This window comes from Tiliqua scincoides, chromosome 16, assembly GCF_035046505.1.
Source record: "Tiliqua scincoides isolate rTilSci1 chromosome 16, rTilSci1.hap2, whole genome shotgun sequence".
Taxonomy (NCBI): domain Eukaryota; kingdom Metazoa; phylum Chordata; class Lepidosauria; order Squamata; family Scincidae; genus Tiliqua; species Tiliqua scincoides.
Window position 1 is genome coordinate 4,393,391 of NC_089836.1, and position 9,067 is coordinate 4,402,457.

At 48.3% G+C, this 9,067-nt stretch overlaps 1 protein-coding gene and 1 pseudogene across 1 annotated transcript in view; one reads left to right on the top strand and one right to left on the bottom strand.

The window, feature by feature from the left end:
• Positions 1 to 9,067, top strand: part of CFAP77 (cilia and flagella associated protein 77) — a 58,786-nt gene that overhangs the window by 8,828 nt on the left and 40,891 nt on the right. The window lies entirely within an intron of this gene.
• Positions 3,082 to 3,201, bottom strand: LOC136635698 (5S ribosomal RNA; annotated as a pseudogene).

Genomic DNA, 9,067 nt, shown 5'->3' on the forward strand with positions numbered 1-9,067 from the left:
TGATACTGTGGTGCAGTGGGTCTCCAAGGTTGTAGCAACGGGGCCCACTTTTTAGAATGACAGTGGGTCCCACAGAGCCTCCGATGAAGATACGGATGATGGAAAGATCAGACCACTAAATTCCTCAAGCCCTGAGGCTATTCAAGTATCAGATAGCTGCTAACTGCCCTGCAAAGAGCTGAGCTCCTGCAGTTTGCAAGCTCGTGTAAATCTAGGGAGATCAATGTTTGAGTGTCTTTGTTTTGGTGTGTTTTTTGTTCCAAGTCCTTCAATGACAGGTAGTGGGGGCAGAGGGGGAAGATGAAGGCTGGGTTACATCACTAAGCCCCTCCAGCCTTGAGGCTATCAATTAAGGCTGCCTCATTATGAGAAATGGATCGAGGTTTTATTTTTTAAATAAATAAATTAGTAAACAAACAAATACATAAAATTATTTACTATTAGTAGAATTTATATCACGCCTTTCCACTCCAGAAAGGTGCACTCAGGGTGGCTATTTCTTTATAGACTGCCTTTTTAAAGTTCTTATGTTCTTTACAGTTATTCTTTAAAGTTCTTTTATGTTGTTATGTAAGTCTCGTAAAGCTAGGTGGGTCCCGACAGAGTGTCATTTTAAAACCTGGGTCCCAGTGCTAAACGTTTGAGAACTACTCCTTTAAAGAACACATAAAATATTCTTTAATACGTATTGACAATATTCTTATTCCACCTTTATTTTAAAAAAAATCAAAGTGGTTAATGATTAAAATAATGTACGGATGCGGTAATAACCAACACACATAGAACAGAACAATTCTCAAAGGGGTGGCAATAAAAGATTTCACAGCATCCACACTGCAGTATGTGTGGACATTATAAAATTTTTAAAAGGCTTTAGCTTCTTTTGAGTCACCTGAAGCAAGAGGGGGTTGTTCAGAACTCCTGAGGCGGAAGGTTCTGCATCCAGGGGGCAAGCACTGAAAAGGCCCCGTCCCTCATACCCACCAGTGGTAGCAGGCCAGGAATCAGGACCTTCATAGCAGCTTTCAGTGGACGTTGATGCCATGTCATACGTCCAGACAGTCCAAAAGCTAGTTGCCAGGAACTGGCAGAATGTTCTGATGTCAGTAGGAAAAGAGAAAGGAGTTTATAGCTGTTTTTATGACAACTGGGGGGAAAAGATGGATGCCTCGCTGACAGCCGAAGGAACCCAAGGGAATCTCTGGGCTGTAAGCTGGAATCTGCAAAGAAAGGTATGATCTTTGATTCCATCTCAAGTCTGCATCCCATAAGATGCTAGCTAGACTTTCCCCAGAAGAAAATGAGAGAGAAAGGAAACATGGCCAGACTTTCATTGGGAAAGGACTTGGTAGCAAGAGGGCGGCCTGATGTTTGATAAAACTCCATATTATGCTTGAAGGATGCCCTGAATAACACTGTGAACATGGCTCTAAATGAGGATGTTGGGAGTGGATCCGCTGCCTGCCTGGTTCTTTGGTGATTAGGCTTGTAAGAAGTGGTGTCACTAGGGATTGCATTGCCCAGTACGGGAGGCCAGTGTGTCACCCCCATGATAGACCTCCCCCCCTTGCAGTGGGTGGGACAATGTCCTGGCAGTGGGTGTGGTGATGCTCCATCGCTTTGCCCCTGATGGTTTTTTGGCTGGTTGGCAACCTTCAGTCTCGAAAGACTATGGTATAAGCCTACAGCACCCGGCATTCCCAGGCGGTCTCCCATCCAAGTACTAACCAGGCCTGACCCTGCTTAGCTTCCGAGATCAGACGAGATCGGGCAAAGAGATATTTTGATGTGGTTTGGTTTCTTCCATTGCATTCTGCACAAAAACGCACACTGAATGATGTATAACACGGATGTGTTATCAAAAACACCAAGGTTTTACAAATTTTGACCTGTAGCAGTGTCACACACACACACACACACACACACACCCGACACATCACCTGGTGCAGCCCACGGCCCCCAGTGATGTCACTGCTTCTAAGCAAGCAAGGCAATAATTGCAAGCAGCAGGAGGGATGGGGGGCAGTGGGGGGGGGAGGAGATCACTAAGCAAAGCTTTACAAAACCTGCTCATTAAAATTATCCTTCTCCTCCCCGCGAAGATGGTTAATGGGTCTGAAAGCAAGAACTAAGGAGCGCTAATGACACTCTGCCCACCAGATTCCTACTTATTTCCAGTGAAGAGACCTGTGTAGAACATGCAATGAGTCAACTAAAGCACTGGTTGATTAAGCAGCAAATTCCAGTGGAGAGGTGGAACGTTATAGGGGGGTTTTTGCAGAGAAAAAGGAGCTGTTAGGGTGGCACTATGCAGACATTATTCCATGGTCATAAGAACAGAAGAAGAGCCCCACTGGATCAGGCCAAAGGCCCATCTAGTCCACTTCCTGTGTTTCACAGAGGCCCACCAGATGCCTCAGGGAGCACTCAAGACCACAAGAGACCTGCATCCTGGTGCCCTCCCTTGCATCAGGCATTCTGAGGTAGCCTAATTCTAAAACCAGGAGTTTGCACGTACCCATTGTGGCTTGTAACCTATAATGGACTTTTCCTCCATCAATCTGTGCCACCTCCTTTCAAAGGCATCCAGACCAGATGCCGCCACCACATCCTGCGCCGAGGAGTTCCACAACTCTGTGTTTCCCGAGAAAGTGAGCTTCAACCAACACTTGTGAGGCAGGGGACAACTGGAAGTTGGGAAAGATGCTTCACTTCATCCTGCATCTCCCTGTTTTGGCTCCCAATCTCCCCCGCCCAGGCTGACCCAAGACGTCCTAGCTTTTTGCTTGATGTGCCTAACTTCCCCTGCTTCCTGGATTTGTAAAGGAAATGGGGAATGGAGCTGAAGGGGAAATGCAGAGGAGAGGAAAGTGGTGGGCTAGACTATCATTAGCCTCTCTACACATCTCCTACTCTATTTCCTCTTCCTTTTTCAATCAATTTAATGTGCCATTAAATGGTTGGCAACCTTCAGTCTCGAAAGACTATGGTATAAGCCTACAGCACCCGGTATTCCCAGGCGGTCTCCCATCCAAGTACTAACCAGGCCTGACCCTGCTTAGCTTCCGAGATCATTGTATAACCCTACAGCACCTGGTATTCCCAGGCGGTCTCCCATCCAAGTACTAACCAGGCCTGACCCTGCTTAGCTTCCAAGATCAGACGAGATTGGGCATGTGCAGGGTAACAGTTGCTGTTGTTAGCTGCTTGGAATATAGGCTTGGATCCGATGGACCAGCCATTTTCAACCACTGTGCCACGGCTCATTAGTGTGCCATAAATGGTCTGCAGACATGCCATGGGACTTCGGGGGTGGTAATTTATTAGTAGGGCTGTTGGGAGATGTAAACCCCCTTTCACCTGCAGTGCTGGTGTGCCTCTTTAATCATCGGCAAATGGATGGTGTACCTTGACAATTTTAGCACCTTGTCAGTGTGCTGAAAAAGGTTGAAAATAGCTGCAATGCTCTTTAGATGGGCTAGGCCACCGTGAGTCAGGACCCACCAGGTGGGTTGCAAGCCAGTTTCAGGTGGGTCACAAACCACCTAGTTCATCTGCCATTTAAAACACAGAGCTGAAAATACAGGGTACAGAGCTGCTGGGCAGGGCAGACTCCTGGCAGGAGAGAGGCAGGGTGCTTTGCCCTGAAGAGGTGGAAAGATGGGGTGTTGGGAAGGGGGGAAAGCTGGGTGGCTGGAGAAAGTCTGTGTTCTGTTTTGACTTTCAAGCTGGAACGTTTGAATTCCAAGCTATGCAAAATAACAGCACGAGTACGCTGTGTCGTGGGACCTTTGGCTGATCACTTAGATTTGAAACGGAGGCTGTCACTTCTGGCCATGACATCACTTCCTGGCTAATGACATCACTTCCAGTGGGTTCTGACAGATGCTCATTCAAAAAAGTGGGTCCCAGTGCTGAAAAGTCCGAGAGTCATTGGGCTAGGCCAAGCAAGAGAGTGGCTGGCGCAAGCTTCCCCAGTCGGTTTTGCAGTGGAGTGGAGATTTAAACCCAGATCTCGTCAACCAAAGAGGATCCCCATTGTCCCATACTGGCCTGGGTACTCTCTAAGTGCAGAACGGCAGCTTGGTCTGACCCGGATCCCGGCATTGACAAAAACAAAGCGCTGTGCTTGTCACTCATCGTAAACCTTCAATGCGCCTGCCATTCCCAGCTCTTTGTTTTAAAGGATATTGTGTTTTCCCCCTCCAAAGGGCTAGCTGTCCTGTTCGCTGGGAGAGGCACGGAAAGTGTCTCCCCTTGCGCTTGTGTTGCGCCTGGCATGCAATTTCTGTTTGATTCACCGCTAATAAACAGGCTATCTTGTACTTCTCAAAAACTACCTGCATGCTATATTTCACTGAAACAGCAACTCTACATTAACAAGCTGTCAGGTCCCCTGCAATTTCCCTGCACCCCGCGCGGCCCAGAGATACCTTGTCACTGGCGGATCAGTGCCGTTTTCCTTGAAATATCTTCACTTCTACATAAATAATGAATTTGTCTGCATAGCAATCTCTTTCTCTCTCCTCCCCGCCCTGTGCAAACTCTATTTACTAGCTATTTCCTGCAAATCTTTTTCCTTTTTTAACATCAGAGCTGCTGTGATGACTTTGCCCCACCTGTAGATAGATGCCTTGAACTTGTGGCCCTTTGTTGCATCCACCGGATCCCAGTACCCTCTAAGAGGGCTATGTAGACAAGATGTATACTGTGGGCCCTCAATAATTGTGGGCTTGACACCCGTGGATTTGAACACCTGCCAGTTCAAAAACAGAGGGAGGGAGGGTAGAAGTGGAGATGAGGCCACTCTAGGCAATCACTCTCTACTCCTCTCCCCACTCCTGCCTTTCAATTCTTGTGCTCTCTGCCTTTACAAATGACAGACAGTAGAAAGGAGAAGGGCGGCAATGTGATGGCAAGAGCGAGAAGAGGAGATAACAGGGTGATGTGAGATGGGGGGGTGATTTGCGTGCAGGGTAGGGTAGTGACCATGATGAGAGTGTGATCAGGGGTGTTGCAGAGTCTGGCAAGGGTTGTTTGATCCAGGGGCAGGAGGAGGCTGGGATTTTTGCAGGGACTGGTGGAAGGAGAAGGGGTTTTTAACCTTCGCCCCAGACACTAGTGGTGCTTGGTGTGACTCTGTCATCTACCCCTGCTTTGTTTTGGGAGGGAACCTTTTCCAGAGGGGAAGGGGGGTTGGAAACCTGCCCGCTCGCTAACTACCACTCCGTAACGTCAGACAGGTATACTGGCTTTGGTAATTTATCCCCAATTCCTCTGGAACCGTGGCCCGCCATGGCTGGGAGAAAGTGGAGCAGTTGCTCTAATAGACTTGGGGTTTTATTTGCCTGGAGTGTTGGCAGCAGGGCATAATAATCATAAATTATGAAACTAATAAGCAACATTGTGAACAACCCAGGCTGTGGCCCATTCCACATCCTTTCCCCCCAACTTCAGGAAGAAAAAATAATTTATGGATACAATCTTGCAAATTTAGGAGCGTCATAAATTACCAGGTTTCGTTGTTCCCCCGTCCAATTTGAGGCAGTGCAGCTGTGTTTTGCAAGCCATAAACCCTCTCGGCGTGCATTCCTCAGCTAAGCAATGAAAAACAAGGTTGGATTCTCTTCCCACCCACCCCCTGCCTGCCACCCACTTTGCCCCCCAATTACTATAGATAGCAGCTCCTACTTAGTCCTCCGTAGGCCATCAGCTCTAGAATACTCGCTTTATAATACTCGCTTTTGAAGCTTTATACAGAATATAAAGCTTAAACCCAACATACCTTAGCAGGTCGGCCCACCTAGAGTCGGGAGGGGGGGGGTTGCCAAGTGCCAAGTGCGTGTGGTTGGTCTGTGGAACTCCTTGCCACAGGATGTGGTGATGGTGTCTGGCCTGGACGCCTTTAAAAGGGGATTGGACAAGTTTCTAGAGGGAAAATCCATTACGGGGTACAAGCCATGATGTGTATGCGCAACCTCCTGATTTTAGAAATGGGTTATGTCAGAATGCCAGATGCAAGGGAGGGCACCAGGATGAAGTATCTGGTGTGCTCCCTGAGGCGTTTGGTGGGCTGCTGTGAGATACAGGAAGCTGGACTAGATGGGCCTATGGCCTGATCCAGTGGGGCTGTTCTTATATTCTTATGCAAAGACAACTGCCTAGCATGACTCAAGTCAAGTCAACCCAGGTCAAGTGCCCATCCTTCCCAGTTAGTGGGAAGAAGGGGAACAGCAAAAGTGGGCACCCCCCCCCCCCATCCCTAGCAATCCGCTGCCTCATTTGGCCCCATGGAAATCTTGGCCCTGTGTTTAACTCCTCTGATTCAGGACTCTTATTTTTTTTAAAAATTCTTAAAGCCCACCTATCTCTTGGTTCCCTGGCTTGCCCCAGAGCGGCATTCAGGTAGACTTCCAGAGACCTCTCATCACCAGCCTCTTGTGTTGTGAAGGTTTAAGCTGGAGTCCCAGAGATGGTGCCCAAGCTGGTAGGGCAAGTGAATGCCCATTTGATGCAGCCCCAGCGCAGTGTCCATGGACAATGAGAACAGAGTCACAGATGACAAGAGATAGGTGACAATTCCGTCCCTTGCAAATAAGTGACTTCACAAATAAGTCTTGCAAATAAGTGAATAAGTAAAAAGAACTGTTGTGATTATCCCGCCCCCCCATACTGCAGTTGAGGAGGACTGAGGCTAAGAGGGAGAGACCCGCCTGGCAGAGGCAAGATTTGAACTGGGGACGTCCAGGTTAACGGCTTGTTTTTTTTGCCGCTATGCTACACCAGCTTGTAAGCGGCCCAGTTGCGTGATGAGGGCTTTCTGGCTGCAAAACACGAGCTGCGTCGAGCCCACCGTACAAACCTCCGGCCTGCGACAAACACGCTCCCTGGCTAATCCCTCTGCTAACCCAGCCTTCCGGAGCACCCGGCAATTACGCTGCGAAGTCAGCCCCTTAATAGAATTATGTTAGCCGAGCGCAGTGTATTAAATGTAAAATAAGCCATAATTTACTGGTGGGGGTGGGGGGGTGTTATGGGGGAAGGTATCTCAACTCCCCAAGTTTAAATGAAGGTAACGCTCACCAGCCGTATGCAAATAACCCCCCCTTTTTTTTAAAAGGGAACCATAGATTTTGTTTTATTGTTTTGGCATTTAACGACTGGAAAAACAATAAATTAAGCCACAGGGGGAATCCCTGGTGCTTCTTTTGCAAAGTGGATTGCCATCCTTGCGGAAAGAGAGCTTCCCTGCATTTATTTTCCTTGTCTCGGCCTCCCTCTCGCTCCTTATTAAAACTCTCGGGCTCTTCCATCTCCCACAGCCCCTTGCACAAGCTACATCCACATGGATGGGGCCCCGGTTCCGTGTACTTTAGAATCACTTGCGGTTTTTTGTTTTTAAAGGACAGTAAACTCTGCAAAGCCAAGAAGAGAGGGACATTGCCAGCTCCCGTGTGGCGGGCATGGTCACGTATACCGTTTCCCCTCCTCCCTGGTTTTTTTGGCGATAGCTTTTGATCGAATTGAGATATTTCAACGTGGCTGGTTTCATTGCATTCTGCTGTAATTACACATCGATTGATATATAACATGAAGGTATTGTTTGAAAATGCAAAGATTTTTTAAAATTTTGGCCAATAGTGATGTCAGCCTCCCGTGCTTATGAGGAAAGGCTACGGCGTTTGGGCCTCTTCAGCCTAGAAAAGAGACGCCTGAGAGGGGACATGATAGAGACATACAAAATTATGCAGGGGATGGACAGAGTGGATAGGGAGATGCTCTTGACACTCTCACATAACACCAGAACCAGGGGACATCCGCTAAAATTGAGTGTTGGGAGAGTTAGAACAGACAAAAGAAAATATTTCTTTACTCAGCGTGTGGTCGGTCTGTGGAACTCCTTGCCACAGGATGTGGTGATGGCGTCTAGCCTGGACACCTTTAAAAGGGGATTGGACAGGTTTCTGGAGGAAAAATCCATTACGGGGTACAAGCCATGAGGTGTATGTGCCACCTCCTGATTTTAGAAATGGGTTATGTCAGAATGCCAGATGCAAGGGAGGGCACCAGGATGAGGTCTCTTGTGATCTGGTGTGCTCCCTGGGGCATTTGGTGGGCCGCTGTGAGATACAGGAAGCTGGACTAGATGGGCCTATGGCCAGATCCAGTGGGGCTGTTCTTAAGTTCTTAAACTACAATTCCCAGGAGGCCTTGCAGGTCTCTTGTTATCTGGTGTGCTCCCTGGGGCATTTGGTGGGCCGCTGTGAGATACAGGAAGCTGGACTAGATGGGCCTATGGCCTGATCCAGTGGGGCTGTTCTTATGTGCATGTGACCCGATGCAGCCCACAGTTCCTCACCCTAGCAACACCATTGGTCTTAACCCCGCACTGGAGCAAATCTTAATTACATCTCATCCGTGACAAGGGATCCCCCCCCCCAGTTTTTCAGAATAAACTTCTTTCGGATCCAGGCATAGTGGTAGAGGCAGGAGGAAGGGAGGACAGCATTTGTCGTGCCTCCTTAAGTGCCAGTGGATCTTGAGTCAGAACAAGACCTCGTTCCTGATCTCCATACATTCAGCTGAAATGAGAGGCTTTGGCTCTATGGCGCACCACACGTTTCTAGATCTAATCAGTTTAAGCTGCAGGAGGTGGAATTTTGATGAGATATCAGGAAGAAATTCTTAATCGTAAGAGCACTTCGGCAATGGAACTGCCAGGGAGGTAATGGGTTCTCCCTTGCTGAAGGTCTTCTGACAGTTGCTCTAGAAAATCCTTTGGAGTTGCTCTAGAAAATCCTCTCCTGTATCTGGCAGGAGGTTGAACTAGACGGCATTGAAGGCCCCTTCCAACTCCATGAATCAATGGTAATGTTTGAACAGTACAACCTGTACGCAAGCAGGTTCTCTCCATGCTGTGGGTGGGGGCGCTACATTTTATGAGGCCCCACATGGTGTGCGCAGAGCTGGAGGGAGGGCATGGATCCTACTCTTCCTCTTCACGTGCTCACTGAACAGGAATTCATCATCAGGCTGCCTTTCTCGCTCATCGCTTTCCCCACGTTGT